Source organism: Ahaetulla prasina, chromosome 7 (genome assembly GCF_028640845.1).
Source record: "Ahaetulla prasina isolate Xishuangbanna chromosome 7, ASM2864084v1, whole genome shotgun sequence".
Lineage (NCBI taxonomy): Eukaryota > Metazoa > Chordata > Lepidosauria > Squamata > Colubridae > Ahaetulla > Ahaetulla prasina.
The window spans coordinates 18790622-18811997 of record NC_080545.1 but is presented as its reverse complement, the minus strand read 5'-3'; positions in this window follow the sequence as shown (position 1 = coordinate 18811997).

The following is a 21376-nucleotide window of genomic DNA, read 5'->3' as shown; positions in this document are numbered from 1 at the left end:
ATTTCCCGACACATACACAGTTAATTGCTTTCCTACTATTAAGCTTAATACTAAGGCAACATTTTTGCACTATGTATGGCCATTAACTGTATCTTATAATCACTCCCTCCAAAATATTCATTGACATAATTAATTGCCAGTCCACAAAAGCACTGAACTGTCAGAAGTCAAGCTATAAGGTCAGAATGGGAATAAAAAGATTTCAAAACAAGGTTTAGGCAAGAAAAGAATAATCAAAATAAAATTATCTGATCAGTAGCCGAAAGTGTCTCGTACCCTTTATTGCTTACAAAAACTAGCACAGGCACTAGGTCATTAACCAAGTATCTTTGAACACTGAAGGGGATGTAATATTCCTTGCAGGCATGATCTCTCCCATTTATCACAGTCCTGGCAATTGCTCCCTGCTGACAACTCTGTATACAGTATTCAAAACTATTGGAGATCAATAAGCTTTTCAATTATGCTTCTTCATTTTACAGGGCTGTAAAATATGCATACACAGAATCTTCCGCTGAAACCTGGATTTCTAGCCCAACTGGTATTGCATACAGATAACGCTCTTCTATTTCAGAACATGTCTACCGCCAGCATGATTAAAGCAAAGAAAATACTCATTAGTATTAGACTCTGTATAATGATAAGCAATGTTTATCCTAGCTTCTCTCTCCAAAGGCAGATGCTCTAAGCAAGATCTTTCCTATTGACACATATTGCTGTTATTTCTTGAGAAACAAGTTGGCTTAATCTCCCTTAAGTAGTCACTACACTATAAAAACATATTGCACGTATTGTGAAAGACAATCTATTACTATTTTTCCTCAGTCTGAATCAGGGGTGAAATGCTACCGGTTCGCACCGGTTTAGGCAAACGGGTAGCGGTGGCGGTGGGTGGTTCAGAGAACTGGTAGCGGCGGCAGCAGCACAAGGCTCCGCCCACCCTCCCGAATGCTATTACTTCCTGGTTTTAACCAGAAAGTAACCTGTTTTTTACCCTCTGCGCATGCACAGAAGGGTTTGCACATGTGCAGAGGGTCCAAGCGTGCAAATGAGAACCAAGGCCAGATCAATGTGCCCTAGCAATGGCAGGAGGGAGTGCTGAGAAGTTCGTCACTTACTTGGTTGGCTAACATGACCTGTGGCACAAGGGGGGGTGGACAGTATCCATTATTTAATTGTATCAAAAATGTGGGAATTATTCAGTGTTGGTTTCGCATTTGACCGTGCTGATATGATGTACCCAATAAACAGAATTTTTGAGGAAGCCAAGACCTCAGATTCTTGAATTGGTTGGGAGCATTACTCGGAACCATGACAAATACATAGGGTGAGCCAGGCAACAAAAGACAGTTATTTTTGACATTTATAGAACTACCTTTCTGTCCTCATTTTTTCTCTCTCAAAATATAACATCATAGAATATAGAAATCATAAAATCGTACTGCTGGAAGGAACCTCAGAGGTCTTCTAGTCCAGGAGTCTCCAACCTGGGCAACTTTAAGACTTGTGGACTTCAACTCCCAGAATTCTTCAGACAGCTTTGCTAATGAGAAGGAAGCTTTGCTGGCTGAGGAATTCTGGGAGTTGAAGTCCACAAGTCTTAAAACTGCCCAGGTTGGAGACTTCTGTTCTAGTCTGTTCAAGGCAGGAGACCTTATAGCAAAAATTAGGGTGTGTCAATTAATGGAGTGAAAATTAATTTTTGCAATTTTTTTTCACTGAGAGGTTCTAAAAACATATGTTTTTACACCAAGAATTCAAATCTGCTGTTATTTTTGCAATTGCTTGGTGTTTAGCTTGATGTGATGAATCCACGTCTGATAATGTACCCCTCAAAAGTCTCTTGTAACCCAAATGCTGTTAACTTTATCTTCACAAAATTACATCTTGTGCAACAAAAATTACAGGGTTTTTTTCTGCATGAATCTTATTTAGCTAAGCAAAAAATAATCCATGCAATCATAAACTAGCATCAGAAAGCAATTATCTGAGTTACAAAAATGTTTAAGCGTTCTTCATCAAGTCTTGTTTTAATTCGTTCTTCAACAGAAGCCACCAACTTGCTTCTTGGCCTCACATTTCTCATATGTATACACTCTGCTTGCTGCCTCTGTGTCCTGTTTTCACGTATCTCTCTATTGATTGGGCATGACAGGGCCACTGTGGTACTTGCATTGGTTTGTCAATGAACTTCTTTATTTCTGCTGTAGTCAGTTTGCATGTCAAAGGTGGCTCATATACATCTTCAGACCAGTCAATCAACTCCAGCAGAGTGGATGCTCTGGCGTTGATTAAAGGCATTTTTCTTGCACGTACAGAAAAATCTCCCAGCGCATCATCGTCAATGATCTTTTGCACACCAGCTCTCCTCTCTAGAATGTCCTCTGAACACAAGAGTGTCTAGATCAACAAAGCTGGCTGAAGTACTCTGGGAGTTGAAGTCCACAAATCCTAAAGTTGACAAGGTTGGAGACCCCTGGTCTGGATTATCATTTCACTGAAAACATACCATGAAACAAACAATATTGTTAAAAAGTTATGATATTTATGTATTTACTTAACCAAGCACATGTAAATTATATTAAAGTAACCAAAACATCTTTACAATCCCCAAGGCATGTCACAACAAAAGCACCCCTAATGTTTGGAAATTGAAAGTTGAAAAAATTGACATGGCTTAGCAGCATCCTGGACAAATGGTTGACAGTCTACTAAGATCTCTAGTGATGGAGCCTCGACAACCCCAGGAGACAAGCTATTCCGTTGATTAATTGTTCTCACTGTCAGGAAATTTCTCCTTAGTTCCAGACAGGATGTTTCTTTCATAAACTTCCATCAATTACTTCTTGTCCTGCCCTCTGGTGTTTTGGAGAATAAATTGATCCCTTCTTCTCTGTGACAGCTCCACAAGTACTTGAAGACAGATACCATATCATTCCTAACTCTTCTCCTTGATAGGAGAGTTGATCTGGGAGTTGAAGTCCACAAGTCTTAAAGTTCCCAAGGTTGGAGACCCCTGGGCTAGACATATTTAGTTTCTTCAACCATTGATTGTATCACTAATCTTCTTATTATCCTTGTTGCTCTTCTTTGCACCCTTTCTAGGGTCTCAGCATCTTTATTTTTTCATAGTGACCAGAACTGGATACATTAATCCAAGTGTGGCTTCACTAATGCAGTATAAAGTGATATTAGAATTCTTGTGATCTAGATGCTATCCCTCTTTTAATGCATTCTAGGATTACATTGGCTTTCCTCAGCATTTCCCTGATCCACCAATTTAGTCACTTTATCAAAGAAGGCAATAAGGTTATCTGGTACGATCTGTTTTTAACAAACTCATGCTGGCTTCTAGTGATTGCCTTGTTTGTTCTTAAGTGTTTACTAATTTGCTGTTTGGTTATTTTTTACAGGATTTTCCCAGGTATTGATGTCAAGCTGATTGGTCTGTACTTTTCTAGATCCATTTTTTTGCCTTTTTGTAGATTGGAACCACATCAGCTTTTCCTCCAATCTTCTGGTAGCTCTCCTATACTACAAAAACTTGGTAGTTACATTCAGTGGCTCCGAGATTACATCCAGCTTTTTCAAAACAAACCAAAATATGAATCTTGGCTTCTTCCTCTGAAGCGTCTTTTCTGCAGAAAATTTTCCTGTATCAGTGATTAATGCACATCAGAGGCAGAATATGTTCAGAATGTTTCCTATAATTTACCTACTTATATATTACAGCTCTATAACATCACTCAGAATTACTGACCCTATTTTGCAAATTGTTTCTGGGTAGGGAAAGGCAGCTGGTGCAAAGCTAACGCACAAGTTCATGACCGAAATTAGGTTTTAACTTGACAATGCAAGTCACAGTCTTATTTATGACCAACAGCCATGCTTCACTTTTAACCAGGGAACATAACCTATCATCAATTTTATACGTAAGATTTCAGAAAACACCCTGATAATCCTGCATTCCATGTTCAGTGCCCTAAGTGTCTTCCTTGTTAGATGGGCAGAGAATAGCTTGAAATAATGAGTAGAAATAAAGTGGGTTGCATTTATGATGAATAAACCAAAAAGGTAAATGAGATAACCTCATGTTGTGGAGATGTTTGCCTATTTAAACTGTGTGTTCAGCCTGATAATTGAGATTTTTCTTCCCAGATGCCTTAACTGTTTGGGAAGGGGTGAAAATGGCTCCGTAAATTACCAAAGCTTCTCATTTTCTCTCCATTTTGCATATTTCGTTTATAATCATCACTGAACCTTTTGATGAACTCTTCTTGTTAAGCCTGAAGCAAGTTAGTTCTATGTTTTTTTTTCTGCAAAAAAACGGTGAGAGGGCTATCTTGCCCACAGTTGCTAAGCAGAAGGAAACAGACAGTTTCTCAAAGTGAAAAGACGTCTTTTCAAGCACCCAAATAGCACTTCCACTTCAAAGAATCTCATCAGCCATATTATTCTGTCTCTTGAATCTGCCTATCTTCTCTTATGGAAGAAACAATTTGGAAGAGTCACAACATAAATCAGGGACCGGGGACACAAGAGAGAACACCAGGGCGCCAGATTTATGATTGCTGTGTGTGGAAGAGATATCTCTTTGCTGCCGAAGGAAATCAAGTATATTGAGGTATTTGTTCATGTATGGTATAAGGGCAGAAATGACAACCACCGTATAAATGAAAGCATCTTGAGAAATGTATGAACTTGTCGATCACCGCAGGAAGAAATGAAAAAGGGCCATGAGTGAGAGGAAATAACTTAAGTGTGGAAAACAATCCTTGTATGGAGACACATCAGATTCAATCTAGGCTAAATGAGAGCCTAGTGTTGACAATAACATTATAACAAGGGATAAATGGCCTCATTCACTGAGTCTGTCCTTTCAAAATCAATGGGATAATGGACCATAACTATCTGATAGTCGTGACTAAGCACGTGTAACTAGGCCAGGGTTCTGCAACCTTAAACACTCAAAGAGCCATTTGGGCCCTTTCCCACAGAAAAGAAAACACCGGGAGCCACAAAACCAGGGTGGGCGTGGCCAACTCGACATCACTCATTTCCACCAGTCACATGACCCCCTAGCCACGCCTAGGCAGAGGATATTAGGGCAGAGAACCAGTTGTTAAAAAACACCGGGAACCACAAAACCCTTTTGACATCTCTTTCTCCCTCCCCCTCTGCCTCCCCCTCTCCCTCTTTTATTTTATTTATTTATTTATTTATTTATTTATTTATTAGATTTTTATACCGCCCTTCTCCCAAAGGACTCAGGGCGGTGTACAGCCAGAATAAGAACAAAATATATACAATTTAAAACAACATTTAAAAAGAGCAAATTTTAAAGGCTGATTATTAAAATTTAAATTTAAAATTTAAAAAATATTAAGAATACCCAATTAAAATTCATCAATAATTATGCCAGTCCCGCTTTAATGAATAAATATGTTTTGAGCTCACGACGGAAGGTCCGAAGATCAGGCACTCTCCCTCTCCCCCCCCCCCCCGTATCTCTCTATGTCTCTCTCTCTCCCCCCCTCTGTATCTCTCTGTCTCTGCCCTGGCTGCTTCTCCATCCCCTGCCGTCCATGCTTACCTTCTCAGGTCAGGCGAGGAGTGACTAGGAGGGGAGGGTGAGGGGCGGAGCCAGCCAGTGGTGAGATCACCTGACAGGGAGCTACAGAAGAGGGCCCAAAGAACCATATGCAGCTCTGGAGCTTCAGGTCGCTGACAACCGAACTAGGCTAAAGTAGGTGTGCTATGTGTAGAAGGATTGGGTCAAAGGAGTCAATGAAATTTTGTTTTATTGAAGAGAGTTTGGCATTTATTCTCAGAAACAAAACTACATTTTCCCTCTGGACAATGTTGAGAGAGGGAAGTACATTGCATCTGCTTCAGCTTTCAGAAGGCTAGACTGGGAAATCTTGTTTGCATGCTTAGTTTAGATTGAAACCAGTTGCGTTCAACTTGGCAATTTTAAGATGTGTGGACCTCATTTCATTTTCATTTATTTATTTTGTCAAGCATGTATTAGATAACAGATATAAGTATAAACATGATTATGAATACATGAAATGGATACAAATAAAAGGGGGCATTAGGACAGAGACGGTAGGCATGTTGGTGCTCTTATGCATGCCCTTATAGATCTCTTAGGAATGGGGTGAGGTCAACAATAGATAATCTAAGGTTAAAGTTATGGGGAAGAAACCACAGAAACAGGTAGTGCATTCCAGGCATTGAACACTCTGTTACCGAAATAATATTTTCTCCAATCGAGTTTGGAGCGGTTTACCTAAGTTTACCTATTGTGTGCTCGTGTATTATTGCGGTTCAAGCTGAAGTAGTCATTGACAGGTAGGACATTGTAGCAGATAATTCCATCTCCCAGAATTTCTCAGTCAGTAGGTTATACTCAAACATGTTATTTTATTTCACCTTTTTTCAAATGTCCCAAAGAAGTAGGAACATGTTGTCTAGCCTCACACACATATTCCTTGACAATATCAAGGAAGCAAGAATTACAGATTTTAGTTCTTGGCGACTTTAATGCTAATCTGGAGTAAATGCAGAATCTTGCCCGTTGCTTTATTTACAGTGACTTCAATTAAGGCCACACGTTTTTAACACTTTAAAATGCTTCTTCCCAGCATTTCTGTCACCTAGAACAAATTGCCATTTACGAGATGATTGTCAACTGATTTTCCTTCTAGCTCTTCATTACTGATGTCTCCTCTCTTTTCCAGCCTTTCCATAATCTCTCAGTTAACGATCTTCTGAAATTGCCAGAAAGTTAACAGAGCTTTCCAAAAAGCAGAAGTAGGATTTGCACAATCTATACATTAGAGCAGAATGGAAAAGCAGGATTTCCCCATTCTCCAAGATCAGCGACAAAACTAATTTGGGCTAAAAAAAAAAACTTGGCTTTTCAAAGTTTTCTTTGGGAAAAGACCATTTTCAGATCACTGAGAGTCACTACCATTTAGGTCGCTTGAGTTCTATAAGTTGCTTATGTAATCCTGAAATAAGACGTCTTAATCTATCAAATAGCTGTATTGCCCATGTTTTTACCAGTCAATCACTTGGCCAGCAAATCCATGTCTTTACCCTTCTACCTTGATACTATTCTAGTATCATTTTTTGTTTGGGCTTGTGCTCACCAAGGAGATGCACTTGAAAAATGATAGAGCCAGAAAAAAAACTTCTGATATATCTTACCAGTGGTGAAATCTGAACCGGTTTACTGCCGGTTTGGTGGCTGCACATGCACGCATATGTACTGCACATCAAACACACACTACATGCACGCATACGCAGTGCACACCATGCACCAAAAGCAATGTGAGCACATGCGCACACGCCCAGTGCACACCAGAAAGAGGCATGGAAAGGAAGGTAAGTAAAACAGCACTCACGGTATGGGTGAGTTTGTGAGTTTGGACGATTGTGGTGCGCAATCGTCAGAGCCTCTTTTTTTTTACTTTTTTTAAAGCAACTTTTTACTATCTATTCAGGCAAATAGGTAATAAAAAAATGTTTTTAAAAGGTAAAAAAAAGGCTCTGACAATCACAGCTGAGACGTGCGATTGTTGGAGCCTTTTGGTAGCATGTCACCCCTGTATCTTACCTAGCAGATGTCTCTTACCAGAAAATGAGAAATTAGTCTCAATATTTTTTCAAGAGTTTTTTTGCCAAAAAAACCCCCCCACAAACCTATGCAGTCCTAGGTTCCATAAACAGCGGGATAGTATCAAGATCATGTGCTACTTTATACTGCACTAGTGAGACCACACTTGGTCTACTGCGTCCAGTTCCGGTCACCATAATACAAAAAAGATGCTGAGAGCCTAGAAACTGTGAAGAGAATCCTGCAGATTTGGACTGTTTGCTGGTATTTTATTTTAGGTATACGTCACCGTTTCCATTTTTTATACTTATGCTTCAGTTTGCTAGAAAGTTCTTTGTGCAACCATGCTGGTCTTGCCTGGTATCTTTTATTTTTCTTCCTGTGTTGGGGTCTTTTAGTTTGGGCTTAAAGTTCCCTCAAAGTTCCTACAATTTCTACTCCCTCAATCATTTCAATCCTATCAGTTAGGATTGATTCCAGTATAGCTGACCCTCTAGTACAGTTTGAGTCACAAACATCAACATGACAAAAGGGGTGAGACTTTGATGATCCTGGGAGACCCACCTTTTTTAAAAAAAAAGTTATTATTATTATTATTTATAAATAACTCTCATCAAACATATCTAATACTCTTTCCATCTCCTATTTTCCCCACCACAAATCTGAGAGGTAAATTGTACTGAAAGAATAGAATAGAATAGAATTTTTTATTGGCCAAGTGTGATTGGACACACAAGGAATTTGTCTTGGTGCATATGCTCTCAGTGTACATAAGAGAAAAGATACGTTCATCAAGGTACAACATTTACAACACAAATGATGGTGAATATATCAATATAAATCATAAGGATTGCCAGCAACAAAGTTACAGTCATACAGTCATAAGTGGAAAGAGATTGGTGATGGGAACGATGAGTAACTAGTGACTAGCCCGAAGTCACCCAGCAGTTTGAAAACAGTTTGACCCTCTTGTATGTGCCCCTGCTAAACTGGTACCAGAAAATTGCTTCAGCAATCATCTCCTTTCTCTTGAGGGGACGGCGAATTATAATTGTTCAAGGAAAAGAGCCCACGAAATACAGTAGACATTGTAGAATAACAGCTGTATGAGTTTATAAAGAAGAAAATTAGGAATTTTGGCAGCATCTCTTCCAAATCATATTTTTATTAAAAGCTTAAAAGCCTTTCACTTATATCTTTAAGTAAAATTTGCTAGTCAAAAAAGGTGATACAATAAATAATTAGAAAAATGATGGAATGTGCAGAGATGAGTAAATTAACATTTGAAATTAGACAGCGAGAAGACAAGCAATATTACAAAATATGGGATTTATTTTATCATTGGCTAGATGGAAAGATATGTTAGAAAAGATAATATAAGATATATGTATGAAAGAGGTGTTTATTCTGTGAATGCACAAGAAGATATGTTAACACCCATGCAGCACGTTGTAAATTGTTTTGATTGATTTGATGAAGTTTTTTTCTGTTAAAAATAAATTTTAAAAATTCTCAAAAAAAAAAAAAGGTGATACAAGACTTACCGATGAAACCACTAACTATTCTACAATGAACAAAATTAGGTGCATGATGGAGTAGGGGAGCTAGAGAAAAATGGAATAAACCTGATGTACATTTTCTCTCCTACAGACAGATAAAAACAGACGTCAGTTTCAGATCCGGCTGTTTTCCTGAATTCCCGAGAGAATAAAGCTTCTGATTTCCATGGACTTTTTCAGATTAAAAGGTAGAGCAAGGCGGTTGCATCAATGTTGATGAAGAGAGCATTCTAACAATTGGAAAGCAGTGGCTCAGAAATGTGAGTGGGCAGCACTGAGGCTTTTTAAAAGCTACATGAAGTCAAAATCTTGTTTCTGTTTTTCCTCAGGGGTCCAGCATCTCCTGCAGATCTGTCTCCCCAAGCCCCTCGCTGCGTAATTGCTTCACCTGCAGACTGTGAGGGAAGATCGCCATCTACTGAGGAAAGCCTTGGAGGTCGCAGTGATTTTCCTCACAAGCAGAGAACCGAAGCTGCCATGGCCGCTGTTTGAACACCAAAGCGATGGAGGAGGGGAGCAATTTCGAAAAATAAGCAGTAGGGCCCTTAAAACAGACATTCTTGCCCGTGACATTAAATCACTCCATCGTTGATGTCCTACAGCTCGCCTTTCTTTTTGCATTGTGCAGGATTGGGGGTGTTTATTTTTATTTAACAAAAAGGTTGGGATGTATATTGGCACAGGGAAGTCCAGCCTCTTCACAGCACTTTGAGGAAAGTCTTTTTTAGTAACCGAGGGGGAAAAATTGATCGACTCTTTTCTGAGGGACTGGGGGGGGTGAAATATCTGCAGAGCGATGCTTGTATTCATCCAAATGGGCGCCTGCTGCTTGGTTATACAACATGAGCAATGCCTTTTGTTTGATTTTCATATTTTTTTTTTTAAAAAATGTTCATTCCACTAAATCAATAGCTTGATTGTAAGGCCTATTCAGGTCTGACACAAAATTATTTTCTTCCCGAAGAATGATCAACCACTTGTTCTGTAAATAATCCCAGGCTCTCTTTAATTAACATGCCAGAAAGTTTCCATTCTGTCCGATGCAGATCATCAACACCCAGGAGAAATCAATACGCTGCATTTGATGTTACTCATCTGTTATATTCCAAGGCATGGTTTGGCTTTATTTGGTCAACTTTTCTTAGAGAAAGAGAGGGAGGGAGGGAGGGAGGAAGAAAAGACATTCATCTGAGTAAAATATACAGGACAAGAATAAACAAAAACATTTTGTGGTTATCATTGTAAATCTTCTCCCTACATATCAAAGGTGGGGTTCACTTACCTTCCCTACTGGTTCGCAAATGTGCGCATGTGCCATAGTCACTACGTCTGGGCGGGCGGATGGAGCATCCCACAGTCGTCGCTACCAGTTCGCACGATCCGGACAGAGCCGGCTGAATCCCACCACTGCTACATATCCATAACCAACCTTTCAGCTTGTTCTGAGACTGAATTCAATTTATCAGAATTAAACCTGATAAATAAATAAAAATAAAAGTGTTGTATTGAGCATTCACCTCAGAGAACTGGGTACACAAATGGGAGGGGAGTATGATTATCAGTGAAAGAATATAAATGATGTAGAGATTGTGGGAATAAGATCCCCCTCAGTACATTCCTGCCATCTTTTCTTTTAGTATGCCTCTCAGAATTGCATGCCACTTCCTAAGGTAGGTGGTGTGACCAGAGGAATTCAACGAAGTTTGTGGCACTTATTCTGGTGGATAATAATGATGGAAGTTCACCTTTACTGAATTTGAATGCAACAGTTAGTTTCACTTTGTTTTCTTTCATTACTGCTCCACTTGGTGAACAAATTAATGAGCCTAAAACCAACAGGTAAGAAACCCGGAGGATGAAAATCAGGAAGGAACAGTGTCAGCCTTCTGAATATAAAAGTGAATCAACAACGGGAAGCTTTGGATAAGATGAATCCAAAATGCAGCATTACTGTCTGATTTCAGTGTGAAATAAAGTCTATTCCATAGTCTTTGGAAACATATTGGCAAAAAGAATGATTTTTTCCATAGTCTATGCTTCAAATGTTTTCTACATATAAAATATATAGAAAATGTCGACTTTTTATTCTTGGCTTATTGTGAGTTAAACCTTTGGGCTTTCTAAAATTGTAGCAAGCATCCATTGCTTGTATTTATACCCATGGTCTGAAAATCAATCATTACTCCACTATACTGAAATACCAGTCACCTAGCTAGTACATGAAACAAGCTTAATTTTAATAAAGATTTGTTTGCAGTTTTTGCTGCAGTATTGCAGTAGTATTCAATCCTAAACAAGACAAAACGATATAAAACAGGGGTGAAATCCAGCAGATTCTGACAGGTTCTGGAGAACCAGTAGTGGAAATTTTGAGTAGTTCAGAGAACCAGCAAATAACACCTCTGGCTGACCCCAGAGTGAGGTGGGAATGGAGATTTTGCAATATCCTTCCCCTGGAGTTGGGTGGGAATGGAGATTTTGCAGTATACTTCTCCTGCCACACCTACCAAGCCATGCCCACAGAACCGGTAGTGAAAAAATTTCGATTTCACCACTGGTATAAAGGTATCTTGTTTCTTTCTCACTCTCAGTCTGCTGGAAAAAAAAAACAGCAGCAGCAAACCAAACTATAACTTTGTATCCTGGTTCATTTTGTTTTTAAATATGTAAGCATACGTCACAGCACAGATGCAGGATTTTGTGGTTGAAGGGCCTCCCTTTCAAGCTAGTGCAAATTGACGATCCTGAGCAGTGATAGGTTTCAAAAATGTTTACTACCAGTTTGGTGGGCGTGGCTTGGTGGGCGTGGCAGGGGAAGAATACTGTAAAATCTCCATTTTCACCCCAGTCCAGGTAAAGGTTACTGCAAAATCCCCATTCCCTCCCAATCAGATGGGACTTGGGAGACAGAGAATAGATGGGGGGTGGGGCCAGTCAGAATTTTTACTACCGGTTCTCTGAACTACTCAAAATTTCCGCTTACCGGTTCTCCAGAACTGGTCAGAACCTGCAGAACCTGCTGAAATCCATCTCTGATCCTGAGCAGAAGGCAGCAGAAATCCTTTTTTTTTAATGAGAAAATACACTTTAGTAAGTCTTCTGTTATTTGTATCAATCTAGCAATATAAGAGGAGACCTCTATTTGCAAATGGGATTTCTCATCATTCTCTGGGTAGCCTAAATATGCTTCAAAGAATCGTCTATACCTCAGAAAGTAAACTGAGGTGTATGTAACATATACCAGGTGTCAGGAATGTGTAGCCAAAGGTAGAGAGACAGTTTGGTGTAGTGGCCAAGGTGCTGGCCTAGAAAATGAGACTGTGAGTTCAAATCCCATCTAAGGCATGTGAGTTTGGGTGAGTTTGGACCAGTCAGCCCAACACACAGGATTATTATTGTGCAGAAAATAGGAGAAGAGTGGTTTATTCATCGCCTTCAGCATATTTTAAAACAAGTGGGATAAAAATCTTTTAAAATGGGAGATACAATTTGGAAAAATGCAATCAAATTTTATATGCAGTTTTATTTCTGCTACACTAGGTATTTTATTCAGTTCTTTAATATTAAAATTAGTTATCTATTGTAATCATCTGGCTTAGGTTCAAACCTATTAAAGGACCAATTTAAACCACAAAAATGGTGATTTGAGTAGATCCAGGTTGTGCTACTAAGCCTCTTAGGTAGATAGAGATCTGAGAGAAAGCCAAAATATGATTTCATTTTGTAACACATGTGTGATTCAAATAGAGTTTTAATTAACTGTCTACTTAATTGACCAGCTTGCTAATGTAAATAGGCACATAAGTATATAATGTCAAAAAGTATTACTATATACAACATTTATTTTTTTAAAATGACTGTCTTAGCACTTAAGCATATAAATCTAACCAGACTGAATGAAACCAAGACCAGCCATGGTCCAATATTTTATTTCTCTAAAATAGTCAACCAGATTTTCTGGGGTAATAGCAAAGGGAGGTGAAAACATTTCCCTTTCTCACAACTGATTCGTTGTTGTAACATTGTTGATTTATTCTATAACCTTAAAGTGTTACTCAATTATCTTGAATTGACTATATATATTTTAATTTTTGCAAACTCTGTGGAGTTGTTCTGGAAAAAGCTTCGATATAAACAAGAAAAAAAATCCCAACTCAAGTATCTTTTCATAGATCTGAAAAAGACAAAATACTGTCCACTTTCTCCATGGTCCATGATTTTATGTTGTTGTTTTTAATAAATTAATTGTATCCAACCCTTGGCAATAGGGGCAATAGACTATATTCCTTGTCTGGCCTTCGGGTGCCTTGGAAAATCTTCTCCACTTCTGGGATAGAGAATTCTAAAACATATTGAGATATTGGAGCCTGAATGCTGATGATTACCACCATGAATGTAGTAATGACTTTGCACAGAGTGTAACCAGCAAGGATGTAAAATACAAAATAAGGGGCAAAGAGGGAGTATAAGCTATTCATTGCAGTGAAAATTAAACCAGGCGAGCAATGGGGAAGAACAAGGAAAAAAGAGAAAAGATAGCATAACATTATATTTGCTTGCTTAAAATTCAGTAACTGTGAGATTGTGTATAGAGTTCCACACCATCTGGCAGCTGCAAGGAACAAACAATGCAAAATTTACAGGTAGTCTGTTGTGCACACTCTAAATAATACACCATAGTATACCAATTGTACATGGGAGACAGTGGAGCACTAAAAATAATTGATGGGCAGCCCTGCACTCTCAGCCTTAATTTATGTCACAGAAATACAGTTGCTGTATAATTATGTGTGCTGTAGAACATGCTGCAGTGTTAGATGTTATGACACACTGCAGCTATGGCAAATGCAACCTTCAGCCCAAAGCTTCACAACACACCAAGCCCTACCATATGCAGATGAAAAAGCAAAGAACAACATTCAAAACATCCACTCCTGTCAAGGGTTCCTTCGACTACATCTTCCCTTCTCAAGTAACTGTGCAATTTCATTCAAGTTAAGTAATTTTATTTACAGGCATTTACAGGCTTATGTATTTCTTAGCTACTTTTCAAGGCTACAGTCTTCCCGAGGTGGCATGCGAGATATAACTCCTCACTATCTCTGCAAATAGCGGGAAATTCTTTTTTAAAGAATTCACAAAACTGCTCTTCAGGTTAAGAGGTTTTCAAAACTCCTGGATACTATGTTCAGTGTAGATTAGACCAGTGGTGGGATTCAGCCGGTTCGCACTTATTCGGGAGAACCGGTTGTTAACTTTCTAAGCAGTTTGGAGAACCAATTGTTGGAAGAAATCTTATTTTGTGTATTTCCACTTTGCAGGGCTAATCCTGTAAGGAAGGCAGGAAGGAAACATTCTGGTGGTGTTTCTAGCCTAATCTTTGTTGCCGTGCTTACAGAAACTGCCTCTTGGTTAACCCTTATTACATTGTAACAGCTAAGGCGAAGCGCCCATCAACATGAATGATGTTGAGTTGGCCACACCCACACGGTCACATGACCACAAAGCCACACCTATCCAGCCAGACATTAGGACAGAGAACCAGTTATCAAATTATTTGAATCCCACCACTGGATTAGACCCTGAAAAAGCATGACTGTTTCACTAAATTTTCTAGGCAAAGGTGAGGCATATTAGTAGTTCTAGGTAGAGAGAAAACAAATGGAGGATTAATTGAAATAGTGCTGCTGCTGAAATTAAGCGTTCACATATGATTTGCACTGCAAACCTGGCATGTAGAAGCAATGCCATTGTGCCTCAGACATTACTTTTATCTCTGGTTATAATATTTTTTTTTCCCCTGGCGGTTGCCTAAATCTGAACACGCTTCAATTCTAAGCAAGATTTTCACAGAATTCTCTTTAGCAAGGTTAATTGAAATGAAGGCAATGGGATTACAGGAGTTGCAGCAACTGAACTATTTTTAAGTTAGAACTAAGACTTATTGATGTACATCAGAATGAAGAGCCTTTTCACTTTCGTGATGCAGTGAGGAGACACCATAGGTTATATATAATAGGGAAGCTTGCTGTTGGCTGTCCCAAAGGTGCTTTTTTCAAGAGGCAACTGGACTTTCTGGTTTTTTTCTTGGAAGATGTTTTGCTTCTCATCCAGGAAGCTTCTTCAGCTCTGACTGGATGGTGGGGAATGGAAGGATTTATATTCCTTGCAGACAGCTGATCATTTGTATTCTTCTAGTGAGTCATTAAGGTCACCTGGAGGTTTATCTGTGTCATCAGGGTCACATGAGTGGTGCAAATTGGTGTGGAGGCTTCTTGGAACTGTTGAAAGAACTGTGTTGTAGACTGGAGATAGATGATGTCATACCCCTCCCCCCCTTTTTTGAACAAAATTGTTCAATTTCGACATCGATGGCCTCTTTGACCCCTCTTTCAAAACCAGCGATCCTCTCTGTCCAAAATATTTATTTATTTTATTCATTTATTTTGTCGAGTACATATTAAATAATATATATAAGTATAAGCATGAATTGAATACATAAAATGAATACAATTAAAGGGAACATTAGGACAGGGACGGTAGGCACCCACACCCCTTACAGACCTCTTAGGAATGGGGTGAGGTCAACAGTAGACAGTCTTAGGTTAAAGCTTTGGGGATTTGGGGATGAGACCACAGAGTCTGGTAGTGCATTCCAGGCATTAACAACTCTGTTCCTGAAGTCATATTTTCTGCAATCCAGATTAGAGCGGTTCACATTAAGCTTAAATCTATTGTGTGCTCGTGCATTGTTGTGATTGAAGCTGAAGTAGTCTTCAACAGGAAGGACGTTGTAACAGATGATTCTATGAGTTAAAATCGGGTTATGTCGAAGGCGGCAGAGTTCTAAATTTTCTAAACTCAGAAGTCCAGTCTGGGACTTCATTGGACTTCTATGGACTTTGTTGTCTTCAAAAGAGTGGCCCGTGTCTTTTAAATGCAGGTGGACTGCTGAATCTAGCCCTGATGAGTTTGTTCTCCTATGTTGTGCCATGCAGTTGGCTATTTACTGCTATTGACTGTCTGTACCAGTTTGGGAAGTGATTCTTATATCCATGCTGAGATATCTGGCTCATAGTCTAATGAGAGGAATAGTTTATTGGGCCCATTCTTTTCACTGTGGCAGAAAATGCTTTCAGGCAAAAATGTTCTTCATGCGAGGACTACAGTATCAGAAATGTATAATAATCCCCAAGTTTGCATCTGCTTTGAACATCCAAGTAGCACAATGAGATATAAATTTAGGTTGTGGAAGAACAGGCTGCTAAGAAACACTGGAGAAGTTCCTTCCTCCTCCCCCATTTTAAGCCTTTTCCCCTGCGTCAGCATGGCACAGTTGCCAAGTGCAATCTTTAAACAGATGTGGGAGGAGATGGCAGAAAAATGGGAGAGACATGTGTTTCGGAAGCTCTGCAGCTACCAGAGAAAAGCAGCTGAATTTCTTTTCGTTTTTTTTTAAAGGTGCTTTTTTTTTCCCAAAGAGAGTGTATGGTTCAGAGGAGAACAAAGTGTAGTGTGCACAGCAAACTTTCACAGTGTGGAAAGGTGCAAGTACTCTCCTTGCTATCCATAACAGAGAAGGAAAAAAAGCAGAAGAAATCTCCAGGTTGAAGCCAATATTATTGGAAACTTGGGGAAAAAATTGGGTTAGAAATGTTAAATTCACGCAGGCACAGAATCTGAGGGAAAATTTTTATAAAATGTTTTATAGATGGCACTTAGATCCTAAGAAATTATCGTGTATGTACCCAGATATGCAAGCAAAATGTTGAAGATGCAATTGTGATGATGCTACATATTTTCATATTTGGTGGACTTGTAAGGATATAAAGGCCTTTTGGATAAAAATTTGGTGGATTTTACAAAATGTTTTGAAAAAGAAGATAAAGTTCCTGCCGCAATTTTTTTTGTTGGGAATTATTACGGACTGTACAGTAATTGAGACTAAATTGATTTTAAATTTAATAACAGCAGCAAGATTACTAATAGGACAATACTGGAAGAAAAAAGAAGTACCTACAATAGAAGAATGGATATTGAAAGTTGCCAATTTGGCTGAGATGGCGAAGATATCAGCCTTTTTGAAAGACAATACGCAAGAAAGATACTTAAAGGAATGGAAAAATGGATTGACTATATTCAAGTAGATATCAGACTAAGAGTTATCAGACTGTTTTGAATGATTATGATGTATTATTTTGATTGTTTTCGGGGAAGTTAGGAATTGATGATTTTAGGGGTATAATTAAGTTGGGACGAAAATTTTTTAGCATATGTTTGTTTTATTTTTAACTATACCTTGTGCTCGTTCCGGGAAGTCGGGGGGGGAGGGGGGTTATGAAGGGAGGGGGGAAAGGGGGGGAAAGGGGGGGGAAAGTTTTCTGTAAAACTTTTTGAATAAAAAAAAAAAAGAAATCTCCAGGTTGAGAGGAGGAGTGGTGGAATTAAGGCAGAAGGCAGAACAGGATTTGTAAAACCATTGCTAAGAATACTCTAAAGTGTAAATAGCAAGAGCAGGGGTGTCAAACTAGATTTCATTGAGGGCTGCATCAGTGAGATGGAGGCAGGGGCGTGGCCAGCTTGAAATCACTTACTGTATTTTTTGGCGTATAAGACGCGCTGGAGTATAAGACGCACCTTAGTTTTTGGAGAGGAAAATAATAAAAAAGCTGATTGGCGGGTGGATCAGCCTCCCTGAATACCCCCAATCAGCTGGTCCCAGAGGTGAATTTTAGCAACAGGTTCCTTGGTTGTGAGCTCTGTGCCTTGCTTTTTTTTTTTTTTTTTTTGCTTTTTTTTCTGCCTCTGAAACTTCTGAAACTCTGTTTCAGAAAAAACTTTTTTTTTCCTGCCTCTGAAAGCCTCCGAAATAGCTTCAGAAAAAAAGCCTCTGAAGCTCTGTTTGGGGGCTTCTTTTCTGAAGCTTTGTTTCTGATGCTTTTTTCAGCCTCTGAAACCTCCGTTTGAGAAGCTGGGCGGGGCTACATTCGGAGTATAAGACGCACCCAGATTTTCACCCTCTTTTTTTGGGGGGAAAGGTGCGTTTTATACTTCGAAAAATATGGTATATCAAGGTGGTGGCCTGAGCACTCTGTCAACAAAAACGAGCTGCCAAGCTCCATTTTTTACTACCAAAGGCACAGTGGACCAGTCCTTCACTGTTTCCAGGGAGGCCCGCAGGCCAGATTTAAGCAACCCTCAGGCTGGATCTGGGCCACAGGGCTTGAGTTTGACACCCCTGGTATAGAGGAAATGTAATAGCAAAAGAATAGTAGCATAGAAATTGTAATAATCTATATATATATAAGCCAAATACCACTCACTCATCATGAAATCTCCAGAACTGTAAAGCCTACAAACTTGAAATTTGGCACATATGTTCCTCTTGGCTTCTATGTGTTAACTAAGAAAGGATTTTTCAAAATGACCATCAGATCATTAGCATTTCATATACAGCATTACATTCACACACTCTGATCTAAAGACATTCTAATCCCCCTCCCCATCTGAAAGGAACTCTGTCCCAACTGCCAGTTGCCTTATATTAACATGCTCTGATGCTACCACTTCACTAAATTGGGTGTAGGTGTGGCCAGCGCGTGACTCATCTGGCCTGCGGGCTGGGACATTCTACTCCTCCCCCTCTGTTCCAACTACCAGTTGCCTTATATTAACACACTCTGATGCTATGGAGTTACACATTCTACATTAAGTTTCAGGCTTTAAGTGTCAATTTATCATGCCCAATCACATAGTTTTGTAGCGAAGCACGAAATATACTAGTAATAGTATATTAGCATAGTGCTGTAAAAATAATAGCAACAGAATGGAATATAGCACGGGTGTCCAAATTTTTGGCTTGCCTGGGCTGCATTGAGTGAAGAGGAATTATCCTGGGCCACATATAAAATATATAATATATTTAATGGATATAACTAATTGACTTCCTTTATTTTTTTTATAAATCTTGTAGGGCCACATTACTAGCTATGATCTGGACATGCCTAGAATATAGGATAAAGAAAATAGAAAGCTTTCACATATAGATGTATAAGTTTTCCATTCATTTTTATTTATTTCAAAATAAAACCTCTCCCCAAGCTTTATAAAGTAAAGGTAAAGGTTCCCCTCGCACATTCATGCTAGTCATTCCCGACTCTAGGGGGCAGTGCTCATCTCCGTTTCAAAGCAGAAGAGCCAGCGCTGTCTGAAGATGTCTCCGTGGTCATGTGGCCAGCATGACTAAACGCTGTTACCTTCCCACTAAAGGTGGTCCCTATTTTTCTACTTGCCTTTTTACGTGCTTTCAAACTGCTAGGTTGGCAGAAGTGGGACTAGGAATGGGAGCTCACCCCATTACATGGCAGCACTAGGGATTCGACTGCTGAACTGCCGACCTTTCGATCGACAAGCTCAGTGTCCTAGCCCCTGAGCCACCGCATCCTTCCTCCCCAAACTTTATAGGTAGATATAAAAAGAAAACCTACCAGTATCTCTCCAGGGTCCTATGCTTTTGTGGCTCTTTGGAGTCTGGATAGAGGTATCTATTTAACATTCCAGACTAGTCTTATGTCTTCTTGAACATGTCGTGATCGTTCAAAAGGTGCTTTTTCAAGAGGCCAGAAAGTCCAGTGGCCTTTTGAAAAAGCACCTTTGGGACAACCATGACCTGAATGGCTGAGACCTGGATGGCTGAGACTCCCCATAGACAACTCTTGTGTCTATATCACACAAAAAAGTATGATATACTCTTTTTTTTATCTTCTGTGTTCTTTCAATATCTTGGTCTTTTCTATACTGAAGCACCCCACTGAATTATTTTGTTGGGCTGACAAAGAAAAGTTACACTACAGTTAATTGGTATACACAAAAGAAGTTTGTGAAGGAACCTCAGCTAATCCCACAAATGATCCTAATTTTAAGTTTATGTAGAACAGGGGTAGTCAACCTTTTTATACCTACCGTCCACTTTTGTATCTCTGTTAGTAGTAAAATTTTCTAACTGCCCACCGGTTCCACAGTAATGCACCATGTATGCCTCATACGCATGCCTCTCACGCATCATGGATTGGGTTTGGGGGGGCGCCAGCTACTAGCTCTGCTTGTTTGTTACAGCTGGGTGATGTGGGGGGAGATACGTGAGCTATTCTCGGACAAGGCTCTTTTGTTTGCAGTCACACTATAGCACCATTTAGTTTCACTTACATAACGTGAATTAAACTTATGAATTAAACAATACAAATAGTATATTTTCAGAAAATTAAATTGTCACGGGGAATTTTATGAAAACCTAATGAAAATGTTTTTAAATAATGCTATGAAATTTTTTTAAAAAGTCAATAAAATTTAAAAAAAAGAAAAGCGCTTCAGTATCGGACAAAACTCCTACCGCCCACCATGAAAGCTGGAACGCCCACTAGTGGGCGGTAGGGACCAGGTTGACTACCACTGATGTAGAACATGAGAAACTCCAAATCTGACACTCAAAGAAGTGGGCCATTCATATACCCTTTCAAAAATAATTTAGAGCAATTAAGGCCAGTGGTGAGATTCAACAACCGGTTCACTGAGTGTGCGCTCCGCCAAATACGTGCTCTGTGTGCGCTCAGTGCGTTTGAAAATAGTTCTAAAACTAACCTTCTAGTGCAGCCCCGATGAGTAAAACAGCTGAGGCGTGGCAATTCGATCTTCTGCGCCTCTCAGCGGGCTTCAAACAATGGAAATATAGGTCAGTATAGCGCAAGGGCAGGCAAGCCCAGCTAATCGTCAGAGCGAACCAGTTTGCTCTCAGCTGATCGTTGGAGCTACTAGCTCACCCAAACCAGTCTGAACCTGCTGAATCCCACTCCTGATTAAGACCAATCAGACCATCATTCCACCCCCACCCCGTAATCTGCTAAACCTGTTATGCTTCCTCCTTTTTACCCTTTGCTTTTCTCATATATCATCATAGTTCAACCCCAGCTTTTTGTTCAATGGGCTTCTCTTTAGATTTCTTCTCAGCGTCCATAGATAAGTTCTCTCCAACAGAGGGAACTCAACATCTCAGAAGGCCTTGCTTCTTCATTCTGTACATCTCCATTAGTTTTAGGAATAAATTACCTTGCTAGCTACATTATTACATTAGGATGACAAGTAAATTTTATTATCAAAATGTAATGATAAAATAAAAGATACTTTATTCATGCATTGA